The following is a 23,461-nucleotide window of genomic DNA, read 5'->3' as shown; positions in this document are numbered from 1 at the left end:
AATCTCCAACTGTTACACAAGTTCTGGTTTTCTTAAAGACCTCGCTCCTGGAGTCAAGTGATTACAGCATATTTTAGCTACCTTTTTGTTTAAATGTCTTGCTTTTCTGAGTATGGAAATTTATCCCAGATAAACAGCAAACAAATATTATCTGATCAAGAGTCATTGATAGCTTCGCAGTGTTTCGAACAATAATGTTATTAGTCACAGTGACTGTGTGGCAACCCCCTCCTCTGAACAATTCTCACAGACCTCACAGCAATGTGCTGCGCCACTGCTCACAGAGCACATGCAAGATCTCAGATTTGCACAAACTGGTCCTTCATGCTGCAGGGAATACATACCAAGTTTAAACCAACCTTGTAAAAAATTATTTCCCCATATGAGAAAAAAACCTGAAAAGATAGCAGTGCACACTCAAAAGCCTTCCATTTAAAGTACAACTACAAATCCAGTATCTCAAATCTCTTCAACGCTGTATTTTGTTCTATGTCTACCAAACAGTAATAAATGCCCATTTGCTTGCATGTTGACCTCTCAGTAAGGAAAAAAAATCATGAAGTAAGTGAAAGTTATAAACAAAACAAGTGCAATTGCCTATCTGGAGCTTTCTCTAACTAGAGCAGCCCCATCAGTGTTGCCTTCCCAACATCTCTTTGTGCACTAGCAAACACGGTTTGGAAGAGTGCATGTGACAGGTCACCAGAGGAGACCAGATTAGAGCATTACACAGCACTACATCCATGCTAATGAATTCTTATTCTAAAGCATTCCCTAAATATAAAAGCAAATTTCTACAACTATAAACCACGCATAGTTCATATTGTCACAATGTGCAGAGCTGCCTGAGGAAGATTTTCTTATAAACTTTCTGCTGTCACAGCCCTGCTGGACAGTTTCCAGCTAGCATGGGTTATTCAGGTCTTCTCTGTAGAAGGGAACTATACTACTTTAATTTTAATATAAGAAGTCAATGGGCATCTATAAAAGGGATCAATCAACTTACTTACACTGGCTTTGGGGCACCCTGACTGAACTCTGGCCTTACACCACGCGTGAGATTTTATGCCCTGCCCAGCATGCTCACTCCTAACTCTGGTAGAAATATTTTTCTTCAGAGGTTAGTTCCATTCTGAAAGAAAGGACAGTTTGTTTGCTCCCAGCTGTACTGGCTGGGGGCTCCCTAACACATTTCACCCCAGAGAAAAAGCTGTTCTTCATCACCTTCTCTATACCTGAACTCTGGTATCCGGTCTTTCCCTGAAGGAGCAGCCTCGAGCCTTCTCAGCACTTCTCATGCTCCCTCATGCGAGTCTCAAGGAACGTATCCTTTTGATGTTCACATCTTCTAAACCTGACTGTTTAGCTCTTACAGACTTTCCTCACTGGGATTTTTTGCTGCTGAAAATGGATGCAAAAGACTGATGCCTACTTCTCACACCTACTACTGTAAGAAATACAGTAAAGGAAGCAGAAGGGAAGATGATGCAAGAACAGAGATCTTGCCGTGTGGCAGCCATGAGCTATCAGGCTGAACCTTTCAGAATGCTTTTTCAGGCCTTTCCCACAGAAAGGAGTCAATTCAATTTTAATATGCCCCTCATGGCCTCCGGCTGCCCCTACCCAAGCTTCATCTTAAAATGTTAGTTAATGGGTATTTCTTACCTTTCTTTTAAACATCATCTAGCAAAGTGTAGTTAAAAGAGATTTACATAGCACGCGCACATTTATTTACTGTGAGGTCAGTAATGATATTCCCTTTTTGTTCTCTTATCCTTACTAAAAACTTCCACTCTAAGTGGTTATCAGTCAATCTAAAGTAATTTTTTAGTCACTGCATTCCTATACTTAAGGAAGTCTGCCACTCTTCTCCCAGTTCTGCTTGCTATAACTTTATGCCTATAGATTCCTGTGATTTCCTTTACCTTCTGTACTTTTCTCCTGCATGTTATCTGCTTGGCAGATTACTGTAGACGGTAGTCTGAGGCTACCATAGTTGCAAGTTAAAGAGAAATCCCTCCTCTTCATTTTTTCCTATCAGTTGTTCTTTTCAGCAACAGTAACTATAACAACCATAACCAGAAGCTGGATTAGGCAGCCAGTATATTTTGACTGGTAAATAATTATACTAATCACTGTACCTTTTGTATTATGTGATTTCATTTTTGTTGAATGTATAGCTCCTCACACATTTAAATTGTGGCTACTTGAAGCAGTGTTTTCACTGTGTGTGACGAGAGAATTGAGTGCCATGGGAAGGACTCAGCCTCGACACACTGTGATATGACTGACTACAGACGTTGTAAACAGTGACAGAAGGTAATTCACCTCTCTTTTCTTTTCCAGTATTTTGTCTCAGGAAAATAAGTTACTAAGGAGACAAAAGCCCCTTCCCTATAATGTGTTTGCTCTTCTTTAGCAGCTACCATCACATATTCACAGTATAATTTACATTAAAAGTGAAAATTGGCCCTGGCAAGGAAACTGGAACACTTCTTCCATGGACCTCCACAGTGTTCTCACAAATCAAGCTCTCCGGTTCGACTTAATTTTCAAACTCCTCCTTCTCCCAGTGCCTTTCTCACTTTTGGCTTGGCTTATTTCTAGCTGAGATAATATGAGGGTCTGTGACACTTCTAGGATGCGTTACATTTTTCAAGTAGAGTTTCCTCCTCCCATTATTTTTGCTTCATATGAGATATAAACTAGTAGTAAATTCAAGTCCACCTGATGAATAATTGCCCAGTTTAGGTTTTTTGCACCCTTCTCTGAAATATCTGGTAGTGGTCACTTGTCACAAATGTTACACTGATTAATAAAACTTTTGCACTGAATCAGCATGGCAGTCCCCAGACAGAGCTATTTCAAAAGGTTGATGGCATTCATACACACTTCTGGAAGAAAAAAAGTCCTTGGCACTGGTATCTTTAAGTTTGCTGAATTTGCTGAAATTCAATCTTCCCCCTTTCATGATATAATCCATTAATCTATTACATGGTAAATTTTAATGATGAAAGCCAGATTATTTAGATTTCATTCTTTGTTTTCATCTTACTGTTAAAAAGAAAGGAACACTTTCAAATAGTGGTGAATAAAACAGAACTCCTAGGTGAGAGAGAATGACAATAGACACTCACAGCATGTGTGGCATATTGCATTACCGGCCAAAAGGTTTCTTTTAAATTTATAATTTCATGGAGTTTAAGGACCCTAAAACCTTTCTTATTTATATTAGCTTATTTGCTTAATGATTTTACATATACTACTTCATAATACAAAAGCAATAGAGTGCATTTCTTAGTGTGAAGTTCAGTTGAACATCCTCCTTATTTCCTGAATTACATTTTACTTTCAAGGGGCCTGGATTTTTGGTATTCCTGTCAGGTTTCTGTCCTGCTTTTCTGTCTCTTTTGTAATACACCAGCAGAAACATCCCTAGCCATTTCCCATGGTACTATCTGTTACAGCAGTCTGGTGGCCCTTTAGCTTCTAAATTGCGGCCTTTGCCAGCAACTGCTCCGAGTGAGCATGTATTTGTCTGAGGACTCTGCCAGCCCTTTTTGAGCCCAACCTGCTTCTTGAAAAGGAGGAAGACAGCGTCAGCACTCCTCATCTTTACCTGAAGACTACAGCTGATACCACCAGAGCACTGCCCTCCCCTGCTGTGCATAGGCGCTCAGCAGCGTGTCCACTGGCAGTCCGTGTGAAGTAACCCACTGCTCTAGGCCAGGCTACTTGACGGCTGTGGAAATCCTGGGGAGATTTAAAAAGGTACTTGTTTGGCATTGCCTGAGCATGATAAAATAGCTGAAGTTGATTTTGCCCCCTTGATTTTCTTCAGATTCTTAGAAGAGCTCCCCCTTAGCACACAGGCCAAATCTTTCCCTTTGCTTCATGCAGCTCGCTTCCTTTTTCACTCTGGAGGGATGTCTGCTTTAGAATGAAACTCCCTAAATTGAAACTCCTTAAACGACAGCTACTATTTCCTACAATGCATGTATTTTTCAGAATGACAATTAATCCAGGCTCTCTGGCCAAAGCCTTTTATGCTCCTAGACTTAATGCCCTATCAATTTCCACACTATATAAACAGTAGAACAAAAGGAAGCAGTAAAAATGCTCAGAGGAAATTCCAAAAATCCTTGCTGGTGTTTTATAATAACTAGCCAGTTGGACATCAAATTCACCTCATGACCAGTTTGCCTCCTGCTAGTACAGCTGTTTTTTTGTCTAAAGAAACTCACAGAAGGAGAGCGGACAAAGGTCTGTTTAAATTTCTACATGTTTGTAAAAACTTTGAACACAGAATACAGATAGTTGTTTAGTTTCAAGTAAAAAATATAGCCCCAGGAAAAGAAAAAAAATTTAACTCAGCATGATATTAATTCATGCTTCAGAGAATGCAGACTCTGTACATTTACCCTCCAAATTTACAAAGGAAATAGCCCTCACTTAGTTCTAGACTCTACTAGAAAATGTTGTTAAAGAAAGTTCAGCTGCCTCCACATACAAAGTGCCTGTTAGCTGACAAAAGCCTGGTTTGCATCAGCCAAGTAGCACATGTTCCTTAGACAAAATAAACCCATGTTTTTCCTAAGGCCACCAACATAAGCTGGTAGAACTCTGGCATCCATAGGGCCCTCCTACAACTACCACGGTACCTTATAGGTGAGCTATTCTTGTGTTGGCTTTTCTGCATCATACTTACCAAGTTCTACGGATGCCATGAGATGGAAATCCATGATACTGCAAGTCTATTCTTTCCACCCACTACCACTTGTTGAATTACCTGGCTTTTTGCAAACACAGCCTCCCACTACAATACCGTGCCCTTGCCTGTTGCAGTAAGGTGCTGACTCCGTTGTCTATGGAGGAGGGAGCTATACAAGCCCAGCTCTGCGGGAACTACAGAAACAGAGAGATTTGTGGTGAAACAGCAGAGGGAAGCAGCCCAAGGCATGTAATCAGGTAGAAGGCAGTACAAGGCTGGTCCTACCAAATGACAGTCTGTGCTAACCAATCTAAAGCTGGCCATGGTATTTTAGAGAATATCACATCTTACTCAGTGAGCTCAGTATCCGTTAGGCTTTACACACCTGTAATAGCACACATTTATATTCTAATTTAGATAAAGCCTACAAGCACTGCTCCTGCTGAGGGCTTACCTTCCCTACAGCCTTATTTCAGGTGACCAGCAGCAAGATCTCAGCATGCTGGGCAGCTTCCCCTAGAGGCGAGCAGCTAGTCTGTCGCGCTGAGCTCTCTGTGTTCTCTGTGGTGCTACTTGGCTGTATGAGCAGCACTTCTGAGAGTGCAACACAAAGTACGTTATAAATGACTATTTTATGATTCTGCTTCAAAGAACTATGAGATAACTTATCTTTGTCAAAGAGTGAACAAGGACTGTAGGATGACATTGAAAAATTATCAGCATTGAAGTGGTTTCACCCACATCCTCACTAGAAAGCAAAAAGGTCTTCAGACCTCAGCGTTTGTCCTGTTATATTTAGGGATATTTTCTGTACTTGAAGAAAGTTTCACTGTCTTATAGTTCTGGTTTTGCCAATCATTTCTCATAGATTTTGCTTATAACTTCAAGTGGAAAAAAAAGGACTCTGATAAAATAAAGGTGCAGCATACCGTGAAGCATTGAAGCATTTTCTATTTCTGAAAGTGGGCAAAAAAAAAAAAAAAAAAAAAGATATGGAAAGTGAGAAGACTAAACATACCATATACTTAAAAAATGCTACTTTTAAAAAGAGAACATACAATGCCCGTGGAAGGTTTTTTTGTTTCTTAACTAATCTGAGAAATAAAATTCATTGTATATTCGCAGTACAAGCCCAGCACATGCAGCAGTATTGCCTTCTTTCTTGCCAATGCACCGCAGCCCTACCCATCAGAGAGCCGCTCTAGGGATGCTGGCAGAATTCAGGATGGCTGCTAGTTGTTTATGAACAAACATCTGCCATGCCGTGGGCTGAGAAACACCACTGGTTCATCTGCCAAAGGACTGACAGTCCCCCCAAAATGTCACCAGGTTTTGAGAGGCATTTGAAAGTCACTCTCAAATGTGCTTGCATTTTAAATAGCCTTCTGGAGTCTCCTCTGAGCTCATCAATAGCCTGTAGCACATCTTACTACTGTGGAAACCATATCTAGGTCACCTTTACAGAACTGTGCAGAGAAAACCTCTTACCATCAACTCCACCATTAAAGCACATCCCTTTTTAATGAAGATTGCAGTAACCAGCTTAACATCTACTGCAATTACACCTTCTATGCCACAAATAAAAACAGAAGCTGTCTCCAGTGTAAGGACAGAAACGTATATACTACGTAGGAGGTCTTGGCTCAGATTCTGCTTTTACATTTTTAGACTTTCAGCAAGGGAACAGAATGACTGCCTGATCCCGTGCATCCATTTTGTAACTCAAGCTGTGTGACAGCCTGGGTCAAACTAATGCTTTAGAGAACATCACCAACACTGGATAGAACTGACAAAGAAGAGAAACACAGCTGGAGCTGCTTTTATGTATCTGGCTGGAGCTACGTATAAATAAAACCGACAGAACCAAGAATTTGTGTCATAAAATCAGATTTAAGGAGCCACTGAACTGAACAACAACATACTGAGCAGAGACAGAAAAGAGACAGGAAGCATTTCAAATCCTGAAATACAGAAATATTTCAGGATATAAGAAATAACCACATACCAGGTTCTTTTCTGTTCAGGAACACCAAAGACTTACCTAGGCTGGAGGAAGAAAATGAATTTTTACAGCAACTGTCAGGGAATGCTCTAACCTAACTATTGAAAGTATGGAATCAGGATGTTCAAATCTGTGAAGGGAGTGTTTGTCTTTTGGAAAATGGATTTTGGAAAAGGAAACTATTCAGAAAGATAAGCAAAATTTTCAGATTACATTGATTAATCTGAGAATTTTATTTCCATGGTGAAAATTTTAACAACAATGGGTAACTCTCTAGAATTTCATTTTGAACTTATACTGCAGGATTTCTAGCTTACACATAGAGCATAGTCCTCCACTCAAACAGCCTCAAATCCTCAAGTATAAAATGAATATGTATAGCTATTGGTATTTGTTCTTTCTTCCAACTGTATTTTTTCTAATGGAGAAGCAGAATTGTATATCCAACAACCACTATTTCATAAAAGGAAATTGATGCAAGTCAGAGTAGAATGACCTCAATTTATACTACTTTTTCATTGTAAGTATGTACAAGTCATCTCAAAACTCTTGAGAGTTAAAACATGACAGAGACAGCCAGTAATTAAAAAGTACAGGAAGAGAGGGAAAAAAAATGCTGGCTGAGACTCTGAAATAGAACATAATTGACAACACTGAGAGTACAGAAAAGGAGATTCTGCTGACAAGAATTGTACAAGAGAAAGCTCTCAAGAATATGTAGAAGGAAAAAGAGAAGTCTCCTTATTCTTATTTTATCCCCTGTATGGACAAGGATGTCAGCAGATGTGGAAGTGAGCAAAGCTGAAGGACAGTTTTGCAAAGTCTAAGCAACTTCAATATTATGCACAAATGCAGCACTGTATTTTTTATCACTATAATTTTAAAAGCCTAAAATATGAAGCTGACTTCATGGTGGTTAGAATAAATACATGCTTGCTCCTTTCCTGAAAAATGTTTCTGAAGATACATTAGTGGAACTTGGATTAGTGTTGGAAAAAGGCTGTGAAAATTCATCAAGAGAAATATGCTTCAATATAATTAAATATAAATGTAGGTATAGTTAGATCACTGACTGATAAACTGTATAAGTAAATAACATGCTTGTTTGTGCTATAAAGATGTCTAGGGCCAACAAACCAAGTATTTGAACAACGCACTTAATTATAAATAATGAAATATTCAGTGGGCCATTGAGAGGCTGACTCAACATTAGAGTGGAAGTGGGATGAATGCAAAGATACACATTTTTGCCCCAGATAGTAGTGCACACAAACTGCAAGACAGTAACAAGAAGACACCCACCTTCACACAGTCAATAATCTGAATAATCCAGCAGTCAGGGTACTCACGTGGGAAAGGTGAAGCTGAAATACAGATGCCTGCATTGAATCAAGAGGGACTTGAATCACAATCTCTTTCAATCTAGATGAAGGCCAACAGCATCCTGGGCTCCATTAGGAGGAGTGTTGCCAGCAGGTCAAAGGAGTTGATCCTTCCCCTCTGCTCAGCCCTGGTGAGGCCACACCTGGAGTGCTGGGTCCAGTCCTGGGCTCTCCAGTACTGCTGGAGCGAGTCCAGTGAAGGGCCACAGAGATCATTAAGGGACTGGAGCATCTGACATATGAGGAGAGGCTGAGAGAGCTGGGACTGTTCAGCCTGGACAAGAGAAGACTGAGGGGGGGGATCTTATCAATGTGTATAAATATCTGAAGGGAGGGTGTCAAGAACATGGAGCCAGAATCTTCTCAGTGGTGCTCAGTGACAGGACAAGAGGCAAAGGGCATACGTTGAAATACAGGAAATTCTACTTAAACATAAAAGAAAACTTTCTCACTGTGAGGGTGCTCAAATACTGGAACAGGTTGCCCAAACAGGCTGTGGAGTCTCCATCTTTGGAGATATTCAAAACCCACCTGGACACTGCCCTGAGCAACCTGCTCTAACTGACCTTGCTTTGAGCAGGGGTGTTGGACTAGATGATCTCAAGGCCCCTTCCAACCCCAACTATTCTGTGATTCTGAGAGTCTCTTAGGTAGAGAGATGAAGGTCTCTATCACTTGTATTTTTCATTAGTTACATTGTGAATAAGGGCAGTACTACTGAAAATACACTGCAGGAAAGACAGAGTCATAGTGGAATAGCCACTGACTATCCCAGAATGGAAAATCTGTGTCCCTGACTTACCAGAAATTCCACCCTTGACAAAACATCTGTTCATTTGCACTTGAACTGTTCCACTTCAACTGAATCTCATTTTATGATGGAAAAAAAAGAATGTTATTGGGAAACCTAACCTGTTTTAGAATTTAGAGGCCTTTAAAATTAAAAGATTTGGCAATACAAAAGGCTGGGGGAGTTTATTCTTTTTTCCAAGCAAAAAAACCAGCAACTTCTGCTTATTCTGCTCAGATATATTTTTTTTTTAAGGAAAAGGTAGCTTAAAACTAAAAAGTAGTAAGGCTTTCTCAAGCCATTCCAAGACGTACAAGATATTTGACAGCTCCTTATAAACAGAAACAGAATTGGTAAGAAAAATCAGCATCCAGGCCTATATACCACTACTACTAAAAATGCAAATAACCAGGCCCAGCAATTTGTGTGAAAACTTTGGAAATTCCTTGTTACAGACTCCAGATTCGCTTCATACCCACACAGATGAATAAACTCCATAAACAGTTTTAAAGCTGCATCTGCCACTGAATGATAACATTATGGAGACCTGGTCCTAACTCCTGCTGAAAATAAACAGTTGGAGATCTTGGAAGGATAGTGGAATTGTAATTTAGCCTTTGACTGGCTCATAAATTGTCACACAAGCAAATAGCAAATGCAAGTCGCATTTTCCTTTATTCCTTCACTATCACTGCTTTTCCAGCCAATACCACCTAAAAATTCCAATACAATTTATATCTGCTATTGGCACAAAAATGCTGACAAGTCACTTTATGGCCCTACTAGCCACGTTACAGTGCGAGAGAGCTGAATAGATCTCCAAAAAAGGTCTTTGGAAGCATTTTACACAATTCCAAGAAGAAAAATGAAGTACAATAGACAAATCATTTAGATGACATTTTAATTTTTCATAGTAATAAATAGCCAAGAATACCACAGAAAATGTCCTTAGCAATTGGTAGGCTGTGTTTACACACATGCCCACTATAATTAAACACAGAGTAATGTTGCCATTCAAACACTCTGAACATTGCATGTTCATATTTGTTCTGTTTAACCATCAGTGATAATGTAATGATGAATTTCTACTCAGTTGTATCTACAGCTCTTAGCCACTCACTCAACCCCAACCTTTCCCTGTCTCAGGTCCTCCAGTATTTACTACTTCCTTAGTTTTTGTCTTGTAAGTATAAGGGCATTTTGCCTGGCAGAAGACACGTAAGGGATATTTCCCAATAAACAGCTTCTGCCTTCTCTGATCAAAGGCTCTTACCCGTGCCAGTGCTTTATCCCTGCTTGGTGCTTTTAATAACTTTTTCATTTAACTTTGTGCTCTAAAGCACATGTGGTATTTATCACGAACCAACTCATAAAACTCCCACTATCTCTGCAATAAGTTACATGGGGAACTGGCTCCCTGTGAGGGAAATCCCCATGTTTATTGTGTTTACCAGTTCATATTCACATATTTCTCTGGATGAAGTAAATACTGGATATGCAAGAGTAGGGGAGCACTTCTTCTCATACTACGTGTAGAAACAGTACTTCAGAAGCATAACAGTCAAAGACGTTTGCATTTGAAAAGTCAGAGGCACCAAGTGAACTGATGCAGCTTGTAGCCTAGAAAACCTTGCTGAAATTAAGAGCTGCTCTTTATGCTGATCATCCAAGCTGTATTTTGCTATGCGCATACAGCTTGGCCAGTGCTGCATACGGGTGGCACACTGAGAAGTCCTACTCACATTACAGGTATGCACAGTACTGGAGAGGAATCCCCCAGGGACTCCTTCAGGGAGTTTTCTGTACTACACTAAGCTTCCACGACCTCTTTCAGCTGAGTTGCTGAACTTGCTTATCCTTCCGAATACCTTGGGGAATAATGGGAAAGAGCTCAAGGACTGTCAGTACTCACCCCATCTAAGTGGCATCCTCAGGGCACAGGGGATAGTCCCAGCTGCTTCAGAACAGCAGCGAGGCTCTGTGTGAACATGATGCAGGGGCTTTCAGGGCATCAGCCAGTTAAGGGCAGAGGGAAGTTAAGACACCCTAAGTTGTCTCAGCTTGGGTGAGAATAACCTCATTTGCTTACAGTTAAAAAATTCTTTGTCTTTAATAACAGAGAGGGAAGAAATCGATTTTCCTTTTGGAAAGTTCTAATAAAACAAAAAAGAAAACAATCCCAACATTATCAGACAACAGAACAGAAAATAATGGAGCTATTTGAATAGACCTGACACTATAAAAAAATCAAGGCTGGAAACCGAGTGCGCCCTCCCTAGAATGTGAAATTAGTCCTGCACATGGTAACAATTGCTAAGCACATCGCTATGGAAATTGAGAGCTCACAGCAGGCGTAGGGAGTCTCAGAAACGTGGAAAATCAATGCACTGTATGCTGTGGCAAAGAATGACTCCAGCAGAGTGACCTTTAAACAACTTTACATATTGTAAGTCAGTAAAAGAGAAACATAATGGGACAAGTAGCATAAAATAAAAGCACTTGGCAATTTGGTAGCACCGTGGCCAGCAATAGAAGGATCTCAAAGGGTTTTACAAATAATTAAGCCTCACAGTATTTCTGAGAGATAGGGGAAGAATAACAGTAAGCACCATTTACCCATTTTTCAGGTAAAAAGGGTAGCTATTTAATAGTAATGCTACATAATAATTTGAGAGGAGAAATAGAGAGCACCATGCACTATGGAAACTATATAGCATACTAAAATAAAAAGAATACTATTGATGAGTTTGGTCAGGACATCAACATTAACAGCTCTTCCTTCTGGAGTGTGACAAGGACCCAAGGACTCATTAAGTGGAAGTCCTCAGGGTGGCAGAGTGAAGAGGGGATGACATTATCATGCCCTTCGTGCAACTGGAGAAAGGATAAATTTAGCAAGTAGAATAGACCAGGAATTTTCCGGTGGGATACTTTGGTCGGAGAAGCGCACCTAAACTGAAACTTTCTGTGGTGATACAAGTAGCTTCACGAGCTCTGCAGTACAACCAACAGTGCAGGGGATATGGTACTCTCCCAGGAGGTGGAAGATTGAATATAGCTGAGTAGGGACTTAACTTTGGTCTCCCATATCATAATGAATTCTGTAACTGCGGCACTATTGACCTGCTGGGTTCTCAGTAAATCTCCCCTGCTGGAGCTGCTCCACTTTGCATAAATAATTGCATGTTACACAAGGAATTAAACCCAGTTCTCCCATATCTTAGATGAAAGCCCTAACCAATGCAGTATCCACTTCGACTATATTGATTTATGTATATCTCTTGAGTTAAAGCAGTTCAGATCTGCATTTTTAATAAGGCATAAGAGTTGTTTGAGCTGGTTTAGATGCATCTTAAACAGATCTGAAATAAGCAATTTATACTCAATCTTCCCTTCTTGTCCCCAGAACAAGAAAAACTATTCAGTCTTTTGCATTGGTTTAATTATAGCAGTTTAAAATAAGATCTTAAATAAGAACAATGCAAACTGCTAGCACAGAAAAGACCTAATCTGAAATGAGTTGTCTGCTGTCACAAAAAACACTACCAGTCACTGTTGTTTCCTTGTGTTCATTGTAAGAAGGGGCCGGCTATTCAGGGGTAAGGACGAGCGCATTACCCTTTCATCCTGCAGCCTGGGGGATCTTTCAGGGCAGAGCTGGGAAAGTTGAAGGGGAAGAATGGAAAAAGCTACTTTGCGGAGGCCTATATTTTACCTATTTTGTGTATCCAGCTCCTTCATTAGCATTACATTCACTTTTAGAAATCCAGCCATATTAACTCTTCAGAAAAATTTGAGCATATTTGACTCACAGAATACTGGCAATGAGTTACTGACATTCCTGAATTCTGAAGAATATTTTGTTTATAACAAGCATATAAATAACATACCAAAAAGAGACATATATCAAAGTGGAATGAAAAGCTTTATATCTACCAAACAAACTGTGTGCAGGAGTGCCCATCATACTGTGTGAATAGACTGTTTAAAGGGTCTTTACATCTGTAAAAATTACTGCAGACCTCAGGAATACTTTCTGCAAAAAGATTTATTTTTCTCCCTCACACAAGTCAATTTTTCTGGTGTTCCTTGTTTCAGATACTTAAAATCACCTTTCCATTGTTTCAAATATTTTAAATACTTTTACCTTTCACTTACTTAACACTTGCCTGGTTTTACATTTCCTCTTGCCTATGACTTACAGGATGTGCACAAGGGTTAAGCCAGGGTAAATGTTCATGAAAATAGCTAGTCATATAGAAATGTAATTTATTTAGATAGTATTTGTGTATTTCTCTTCTTATCAAGAACCCACTACACATATAGAAACACAATAAATGCTACCAGCAATCTTCAAAAAAGGTTACTATTGTTAGTATTTTCCTTTCGCAAGTCACAGTGATTTAAATGCAGCCTTTGTACTTTCATCTCCCTGTAAGAATATTCACCATCAGCTCATTTAATAAACATTAAACTTCAATAAATAAGACCTAATAAAGTTGTACACTGTCTGATGTGCTACCATACAGAAAAAGAGCAGCAGACAGCCCTAATTTAAAATCAGTCCAAGAAATTTTTCACAGCATTAATAAAACTGACTAACATCAGCTAACATCTAAGCTAACATCTTTAGCTTGTCTTTCGAACCAAAGGAAATGCAATTAATATTATGTAGTAACTAGCATTATATACTTATCCAGAGAGAGCTTAAGAAGGCCTTGATTTCAGAGTGGTCATTTAGCAGTTCCTGAAGATTAGGACTGTTGTTAGCAATTTCTCATTGTAGATATGAAAAATGGTGGCATGAAAACAAGTAGATTATTTTGAAAACAAGTCTTCTGAGTTATTTTGTTGAGGAGGAGAATGTCAGTGTATTAATGTCAACAAAAGCATTTCTTTGTTGAAGCACATTACAAATAATAATCTAGAAATCCAAAAGTTGCAGAAGAAAGCAAACATTCCCTTCTCCTTTGCTATTTTACTGAGACTGCCTTTGAAAGTAGCAACAATGTTTCATGGAAGTGCTGTTTGGGAATATGAATATTAAATACTGTAAACAAAAAGTAAAATTTAAAAGTAAATTAAAAAGTAAATAAACTCAGACGCATAAAGAATATACGACATGAAAAAGCTGTTAGGATAGGAACAGGTTTTGATCACAACTGACCCTGGCAAAAAAAAAGGCGCAGGTGGCAGAGTTTGGATTTCTTTACCCATGCAATTTGGTTTTGTTGAAAACCATAATGCAGAACTAAAAACTAACAAAAAGATCCCAGAGAGCTTTACAGAAGTAGATGATACGTATTCATATTCTACCTATTAGCACAATGCATAAAGAGTAATCACCTCTAGCCTGAAACCAACAGTATGTCAAGAATTTCAAGAGCTGAGAGAAACTTGCTTGAGACTTATAATATCAGTATCAATGGTTTAAAACTGTACAAGCCACTGAGCCCTTGTCACAGATTTTTGGCTGAAGAGGTGTAATGCGCTTGTGTTGTTTTGGTGCCAGGGATATTGCTAAGGTCAAGGTGTGGGGGAAAATTCATTTTGTTTGCTTTTCAGACAGATTATGTTATTCATTCTCACTCATACTCTGTGCACTTATTTTAGGAGTCTGAGACAGCCTGGTGGGAGAAATATCACAAGCCAACAGATTTAAAGCTATTTCAAAATCCCAGTGCCTACTCACAGAACTGTGCTACCTGGACTCAGTAGTTAATGCTGGTGACTTCACTTAATGGACTACCTCAATAATCCTCCATTATCCAATTTTATTTTCCTATAGGAAGCAGACAGGACATGTTCTATTAGTCTCACCAATTCTTCATGGCACTACAGCTATAAGGTCATTTGAGTGCTAGTACTGGCTAAGCCAATAAACCCATTCCACACGAGGCGAGAAACAGAATACAAGCTTTAAAACGTTACAGAGAATGTTCCTCTTTCTTGCCTTTTTCCTTAAAGCAATTCTGAGATTTGGAGTCATTATTATCATTATTAGCTACTCTGAAGATTAGTTCCCACAACTCCTCTGCAGTGGTCCTTCTGCGCAATTTTGTCAGCAAATGCCAACTTTCACCAAATCCATTTAGAGAATACATTTAGAGATTTTAGCAGATCCAGTAATTTGTATTACCAGCTATGTCTTTTGGTTCCTATCATTGCCTTACTTTGCACAGTAAACTGCCTCTGCTTGGGTTAGCTAAATTATGCAAAAATAAGGATATTTCAAAGACGGGAGCCAATCTTTGGCTTCTATTTAAAAAGTTCTTGAACACGAATACAGCTTGTACTGTTGAAGTTATATCAGAGAGCGCTCACTCAATGGCACGTTTCTTTTACCCACTTAAGTCTAATGTGAAAATAACAACACATGGCTTTTTGGCTTAAAGCCTGGCCAAGCAGAAGTTTTTAAGGCAAACTACCACATACAAAATACCAAATCTAAAGCTGTGATATATCGGGGTTCACATATAGCAGTATGTTGAGTGCATCTTGCTGAGAATGAGTTAAGTATACTCTTAGAATACACTCCTACCAAGAAACTGAGTTTTCTGGACAATTTACACACATGCATGCATGCATGCGTTCGCGCGCGCGCGCGCACACACACACACACACACACACACACACACACACATACATACAAAATGAATGCTTAAAAGAATGAAACTAGATACAGACAAACTGCCTGTTCTAGCAAAAGCAGTGCTGAAACAGGTTATTAATCAATACAAACTATGCATCCTCTCCCAACAGGACAACACCTGTGAGATAAATTTGCATACTGCATATATCTCAACTGAAAATAATGATAGATTAAACAGATGGCAAGATGAAAGGGAAAAATTAAGTGGTGAAAAACATACTTCTATCTCTAATAACAGCAAAGTATTGAATTGAAAACCTGGAGTAGCCAGAAAGAAAGGCTCTCAGAAAGAATCACTTTAGAAATACAAGCTATTTGCCTTTCTTCCTTTCCCCTATTAACTAAAGATAAGTTGCTCTGATTCATAAGATGAAACTACTCCCATGTGTAGATATTATTCTGGAATAAGATGCCTTTTTCTTGTTCAGCTTTACCAAATATGTTTGGCTTAATGTAGAGGAAACATACTTTTATTGCAGCACGTTTCCACATACGGAATTCATCAGGAGTAGCTGTTTCTGAGCAGGGCCAAGGGGCAAACAAGACCCAAGTAGTATGTGCCCACGCTAGTCTTTTAAAGGAGAAACATTTTTTTTTAGCTTATTTTCAATACATTTTAAATCACTTAAGGCCTTAAATGGAATTTGAATGACACCTTGGCTTTTGGCATGCGCTGAACATCATACCACATCTACACAGCTAGTTGTCTTCCAAAGTTGTGAGGAATGTAATGTTCACTATTTATTTGTGAGCTCTCCCTTCTTACATTCCCAAAGACAACAACATAAGCCTTTGCCACAGTCACATCATGCCAGCAGTTTTACACACTAATCTGATCTGCTGCAGTGATTGTGCAATGCCCTTGACGTTATTTTTATACTGTATGAAGAACAACTCAGACTTTTCATTCAATGCTCATTTTTAAAGCATTCCACTCTTGGGGCTTTTTCACGTAAATGAAAAATGCTGTTAGCAACCCTGAACTTATGAAAATTCACATCATGCCAACACCCCAGTGAGACCTTTAAAACCTGTCAAAGATGAATCTCAAGAACATTTGTTCAGAGTCAGAGACATTTTCAGCCTCTTCAAGGCATCAGTTTATGTGCTGATTCTGAGCAAAAAGGCAGGTACTGAATTTCAGTTTACAGACTTCCTTAGAAATAACTGAAAGCCTAAAAATAAGGCGACATCTGCACTGTTTATTAGTTATATCCAATATCCTCAAGGCTGAGAAAATCTCAGTCTTCACTGAACTGAGAATTACTGTCAATGCTTCCTCCCTCAGATGTTCAATTTATATCCGCTAGGAACTCTGCCCTGAGTAAAATTGCTGACTGCTCTGTATGCTCTTTTATTCCCACCATTTATCACAGTCAACATAAGAAGCTTCTTGAACAAGTACTTTCCAACACAGGGTTTTGATGACCCTGCTTGACCTGGAGGAAAAAATAAAAAAAAGCAATTTTGGAACTCTGGAGATTAACAGATTCACATTTTTCTTATCCCACAGGGAACATAGCTTTTTCACCCATTCACCAAAAATAATACGCCTATTTACTGACTATAAATATGAAGGTGATTCAGCAGTCCTGGCCTGCCTCTTAAGTCCTAGGTCCACCACTGGCTGTTAGTTTTTATCTCCCTTCCAGAAATCCCCATTTCAGCCAGAGGCTGGCCCTTCCAGAAATCCCCATTTCAGCCAGAGGCTGGCACATAAAGTCACCAAGCTTGAGAAAGTGCTTAGGTTAGAGTCCTAATAGGCACCACTTTCCATAACCAAACCTTGTGCGTGGTGGTGGCGGTGTAAGTTCATTAATTTGAGTAACTCCTTTCATTATTTCTTTTTCCATACATGTATCTATTACTTCTTCATACTCTTCATACTCTTGGCTGTGCAATAACCTCCCCCCTGCTTTTTCTTCCTGCTACCAGATGTTTGAGTGCCATCTCAAATAGCACCTGCAAGCCCCATAGGTGAGGATCTCTATGTTCTACCTACTCCATTAGGTTCCTCAAGCACAGTTTTGCTCATGGAAGTAAAACACTCTTTCATCCTACTGACTTTCAGATCAAGATTAATGGAGAATTAACAGAATTTTGATACTTTTTTCCCAACAGCCAGAAATGCAAACAGAGCAAAAGCTAAGATTCTGTTCAAGTGTGGCAGTCTAACAACAGTGACTACACTGGTGGTAGTACGCAGATATTTAAGTAGCCCCATATTCTGTAAAAGGGTTCTCACTACTGTAAATTGTGTCCTATTCATAGGCATTTGTCAGAAATGCCACCGAGTTTAGAGAAGAAGAAAATGAAATACAATTGGATTCACTAGGAAAAAAACCCAAAACACTCCCCAAATGTAGAAGATTAGTAAAGGCAACAAGCAAAGCACAGAAGAGAAATTAAAGGTGATGGGCAGACCACTGTCATCTCATGAACACACTCTGGATCACAATGAAAGTCCCTCCTTCAAGCAGAGAAAAGTACAGAATACTTCTGAAGGGAGACAGTGACAAAGACAGGGAAGGGAAAAGGCCTAGGAAGTGAAAAAGGGAAAAAGGAAGAAAAATCCCATGGATTTTTCTTTCATCATCCTTTTATTTGAAACCTCCAAAAATTAGTATTAGTATGGAGGATTCCTCATTAAAAAAAAAAAAAAAAAGGAAAGAAAAATTAGATGGATTTTCTGTAGTTATAAAACCTGAACAATGTTCTTTAGCTGGTGCAAATGAAGCTGCTGCAGCTAGAGCTGCAGGAGGCAGCCAGCCAAGGTGCGCGAGCAGTGCCTACTGACCTCAGCAGCGTGCTCGGGGCGAGCTGATGACCAAGGGAGACAGCCAGCTTTTCTCTAGGTCCAAGCTCCTGTTCTTTCCCCTTAGAGGCTGACGTTACTGCTGGGTGCTCTACGTCTGTCAGTGCAGAGAGAATGACACAATGAATGTCATTGCAGGACAACATCAAACCATCAAGATTCATCAAAACTGATGTGGAAATAAATTACAAATAACCTCCAGCTACCTCCATTAAATATAGGAAGTTTCACTAAAGTATAATCATCAACACTGTTTGAGCTAGAGGGAACAAAAGAGGGCAAAGAAAGAATCAGATTATGCAGGAAGAGACTTGCAGCATCTTTCAATGAATTTACAATTCTCCTCAGAACAACTCTGCATACTTATGCCTTGATATATGCAAAGCGGTATTAAGACGATATGATTAATTCATCTGCCGGTTTGATAAAACTGACTCTCTATAATATTAGCATATTAGGATTCAGAGACAGGAAATAATAGGATTAGGGCAGCAGCATTTTCAGCTCTTGTGATTTTATCACAGGTCTCACTCCATAAAAGATTTCCCTCAGAATCTAACACTTGGAGTCACGTGATCAGAGGTGAATCTCAGTTTTCCTTAATAATATATCTAGTCCAAATGACTATGAGAAGAACTCACAAAATATGAACTTTAATGGCTCAAAACACCAAGCTTTTTTAAAAAAAGAATCAAAATTATATTGCTCCAAATTGCAAATCCTGTGGTTTTGGGGATGTATAATTCAAGAACTGTGGAAAACTGGCATCAGCAATACCATATTATCTCACATGTTAAAGCAAATCACAATAACTGGACACAACATACCCCACCCTCATTAAAAAAATAGCTATGAATATTCCTGGAGAGAGAATAAAAATTGACAGTGAATGCTCTCAGCACTTGCAACATTGTATATACACACCTGCATATATATACACATATATGTGTAAAGACCTGTGTGTGCGTGTGTATGGTTTCTCATGAACCGAAAGATACTTAAACTGTACAAAGACAATTTTATGATGTATTTAAAGCAACAGCACACAAAAACTGAAAACAGTTCTGAGCCAATATACAGTTCTTTAACACACCTGTTATAGAGAACAGGTATTTAAAATTTAAACTTAGTTCTCTAATGCAAACTCAGAAACACTCATGTAGAAAAAAATCTGATTTTCTCTCTCCCTTGAGGTTGGAGATATCAGACTATATGGGGTATAAATTCCCAAACTGTGGTAACACAGACACTTTTGAAAGCATTGTTCATGACTATCCTACCAGCCACGTGAAAACTGAGATTTTGGCAACATCTTCTACCTGGGTTGACTGGAGTGTGCATTCCTGATAATCCAGGCACCGTGCAGCAGAGATGCAGCTCCAAGTCAGCCGCATCCTATTAGCCCTGCAGTGAGTTTCTGTGGTTCTCCCTGTGTGACCAGAAGCCTAGGCAGAATTTTCTACAGTTCATTGTTGCACAAAGAAGTATTGGGCACATTTGCAAGTTTTAGCAACAAAAACAGTCTGTAAATACAGCATCAGTGTGGAAGGAATAATTAGATTGAAGCTGCTCACATCTGCAAAAATGACTGAAGATGTATCATTGAAGATGTATCCAGAGTTGACTGTTTTATTTCAAAAAATATGAAGTCACAGCTTTATAAAGGGCAATATAAAAACCAATCACAGCAACTTAAATTCTACAATGAATTAATATGGAAAACTCATCACTCTGACTTTTCCAATATAGTGTTTACATCAGACAGTAATTAATTTCTAATTGATCTTTCCAAGAACAAGTGTTCCATGTGACTGTGAAGCTCAATTCCCTGCCTTCACGCTTCCAGCTCTTTAAGCAGAAAATAGCAGGGCTTTTGCTAATGGGGCCAAAGACTGATTTTGTTTATAACCAAACTCCTTAAACAGGAACACCACCACCACAAAATTCAAGAGTGCTGCTTAATCTTATGTATTTTGCAATCCTGCCACAGCTATTACTCAGTAAACTGGTAAAAACACTTTAGCAGGTTTCATTGAATAGTTACCACAAAACTGACTGGCCTTAGCACAAGGTTCACTTAGGGACAGTTCTGGGGCTATCACACCACTACCTGTAGTATCTGCACTATCTACTACTACTATCTATAGTAAACAGAATGGCCCAGTGGGACTGGATCTGTCTAGCAAAACAGTCTGAAACTGAGGACACCACATGCAACCACATATACTTGGGGAGGAGGGTTATTCTGCACTATCTTTAGTCTGGTCCCCAGGACTGAACCCTCAGTAGCAGCTGGAACAAGTCGGATGCATTTCTGGGGTGAACATTATGGTTTAGTTTCATCCAAAAAGCATCCATGGTAAACAGGGAAAACCACAAGATGTGCTCCAAAAGCTCAGTCATGATCCTACCTAAAACGCTGACACAGATGCAGCCTTCTGTTGTAACAGTTTGACTGAAACACTGTATCTGTATTTTGAATAACAGTAACTATGGATAAAGAGCTAGAAGCTAAATGGCTTTAATGAGAGCAAAATATTTAATTCAACAATGCAAGCAAGGTGGAGAGGAGCACAGCTGACCCCATTTTACCAACTCTGCAACTCCAGCCAAGATGGCAACAAGGCATTCAGCTAGTGAAACACAGGAAGGAAACACTGAGTACACTGACTGCTGGCAGGATTACTGGGTTCCCAGGTGAATGTTCAGAGTTGATTAACTGAACTGGGAGTGCAGGCAACTGCCTAGCTGCTTTCCAGTGGGAAATACTGCTTGGATGGTATGTCTTTTAAAGATGATACCCTTAGAGGTTCTTTTTCTATAAGCTTCCCCAGGCACACTATCATTGCTAAAATATGGCACAAATGATAGTAATGTTTTCCTGAGGACAGTTTGAATCCAGATGCTCTATGAGTATTTATTCTCATTAAGAAGCTCAAGGCCCTGAGACTTTCATAAATCAAGAATGTGATCAGCTATCTGATTTACACAGATTACATAATACACACATTTTGTATACCTTTTATATTTAATTTTGGAAGCTATAGCAAAAGTAATACTCTAAAAGAATATTTTGATCTTTCAATTAGTTTGAATTGATAAGATATATATGAAGGTTGATCCAGGTACTGTATGACCAACATTTAACAAGAAAAACGACTTGAATGACACCTAGTGGAAAGAAGTAATAGCTGAGGACAACACAGGAACTATGTTACAGTGAAAACAGCAAGGAGAGAGATTCTTTACCAGAATGAGCAGGAGAAGAAAGAATTATTTGATAAATGGGTCTAGGACAATTTAGGAGAAGAATTTTCTAAATCAGAAGAGTTTATGTGCCTGTGTATTAGTCTTCCAAGGGAAATGGGATATTTGATTTAACACACGAAAAAATTAAATCTGTCAAACCGCAGTAAATACAGAGTATAACACAACAGTACAATAAGCAGCATATGAGCAGGATGAAATTTAGTGTCCTCCTATGCCTAAATATTAAGGAGGCTTTAGAGGCTAGCTCTGTAGGGTGCAGTAGGTAGCAGGAATATTTTGGTCCTGGGGGCTACAATAACTCCTGATGTGAGAGAAGCCACAGAACTTCTTTAATTCATTTCTGCAGGCAATATTCCTTGATGTGTGGTCCATGAATGGATTTCATGATCTACCTTCTTTTTTTGTTTCTTTTTTGTTTATTCACATATTTGCATAATTCATGAATTTCCACTGACTCATATCCAATTATAAAGAAATATTTTGGTTAGACTGTTGTTATGAGCTCATTTGAAAGTATGAAAGAATAGATTAAATCAAGACAATAGAACTTAAACAAAAAACATTCTTGCCATTTATTGACAAAACATGACACAGTTATGGCAATTTCTTTCAGCATAGGAAAGGGAAATGGTTCTTGAGAAGACTTCTGTCCTCATAGGTCAAGAGTAGATAATTGATAGGAATGAATTACTGTAATTCATTAAAACTTCCTCTCTTAAAAAAAAAAAAAAAAAAAAAAAAAAGCCATATTCTCCCTGAATGTCATCTAGGCTGTTCATGCATTTTATCTGCACATTTACCTTTAACTTGCAACTTTTTTTCTTAACTGCAAGGACAGTGAGTTATTACTGCTTTGCCCATTCATTTTCTTCTAATTAAGCAATCAGAAGCAGCAGCTATGTACTCTACTGGAAAAATCAAGGCCACAAAAAAAATTCCTCCAGAGTTTTTAAGCATAATTGCAGGAAGCAAGGTAGCGAGAGAGGTTTTGTTTGTCAAGGATGTCAGAAATACCTCAAAGCCGAGAAGCTGGCCAGAGCCTTTTTCATTCAGAAAAAGTTCAAACTGATCCACTCTGTAGAAAATAAGCACCTGCAGAGAATAACAATTTGTTCAAATTGGCTTTTATTAAATCCTCTTAAAACCTGAATTCTAACTTGGCCTACAAGAAACTAACTGTAGCCCGAAAATTATAAATGCAAATGCCTAGTGTGTTAAGCTTTACTTCTGCCAGATATTCACTGGATACATTTATGCCACTCAGAGCTGCAGAAACTAACCCACAGTCCTCATCAAATCTGACAGATTTAAGGGACTCAACATAATCAGCTACTTCTCCAGCCATGTGTAGTGCAGCAGCTGGAGGAATGTAGGACTACTTATGCAAGAACTATCTCTAGATCTACAGCACAGAATTTGAGCATGGATTCCAGAGGATTCCAAATATTTTGCATCCCCTTCAATGCAAGAAGATGCAGCATTTGATTTAACTACACAACAGCAAACTTTTTAGTCTGTGTAGCAGCATTCCTTAAGATACACATCACAGATTGTGTGATACTGGAAGCAAGTACAGGGTAAGACAGACATTTATGAAATTTAGGGTCTAGCGACATGCTTCACTTCCAAAAAAGATACATACACTGTTAAAAGAGTAAAGAGGGGAAAAAAATCGCAATCTCATCTACAGGTCTTTCTGTGAATGATACCCAAACCACCAAAACACACACACAAGCGTGACACAAGCATTCTTTATGTAGATGAACAGATACATGCATGTTACACACTTGTATGATCCTGAATTACTCGTATTCCCTCCAAAAGACTGCATTATGTTTT

General features: G+C 38.9%; 1 protein-coding gene across 1 annotated transcript in view; it reads right to left on the bottom strand.

The window, feature by feature from the left end:
* The window catches only part of CFAP92 (cilia and flagella associated protein 92 (putative)), a 167,377-nt gene that overhangs the window by 108,475 nt on the left and 35,441 nt on the right, over nucleotides 1-23,461 (bottom strand). Inside the window, exons 3-4 of the mRNA XM_064518850.1 lie at nucleotides 22,637-22,714; nucleotides 18,335-18,449 (exon numbers count right to left, since the gene is read on the bottom strand). The gene's annotated coding sequence lies outside the window, so the exon portion shown is untranslated. The remainder of the gene's footprint in view (nucleotides 1-18,334; nucleotides 18,450-22,636; nucleotides 22,715-23,461) is intronic.

Source organism: Dromaius novaehollandiae, chromosome 12 (assembly GCF_036370855.1).
Source record: "Dromaius novaehollandiae isolate bDroNov1 chromosome 12, bDroNov1.hap1, whole genome shotgun sequence".
Taxonomy (NCBI): Eukaryota; Metazoa; Chordata; class Aves; order Casuariiformes; family Dromaiidae; genus Dromaius; species Dromaius novaehollandiae.
Note: the sequence above shows the minus strand (reverse complement) of the source record. Positions and strands in the feature narration are given on the sequence as shown.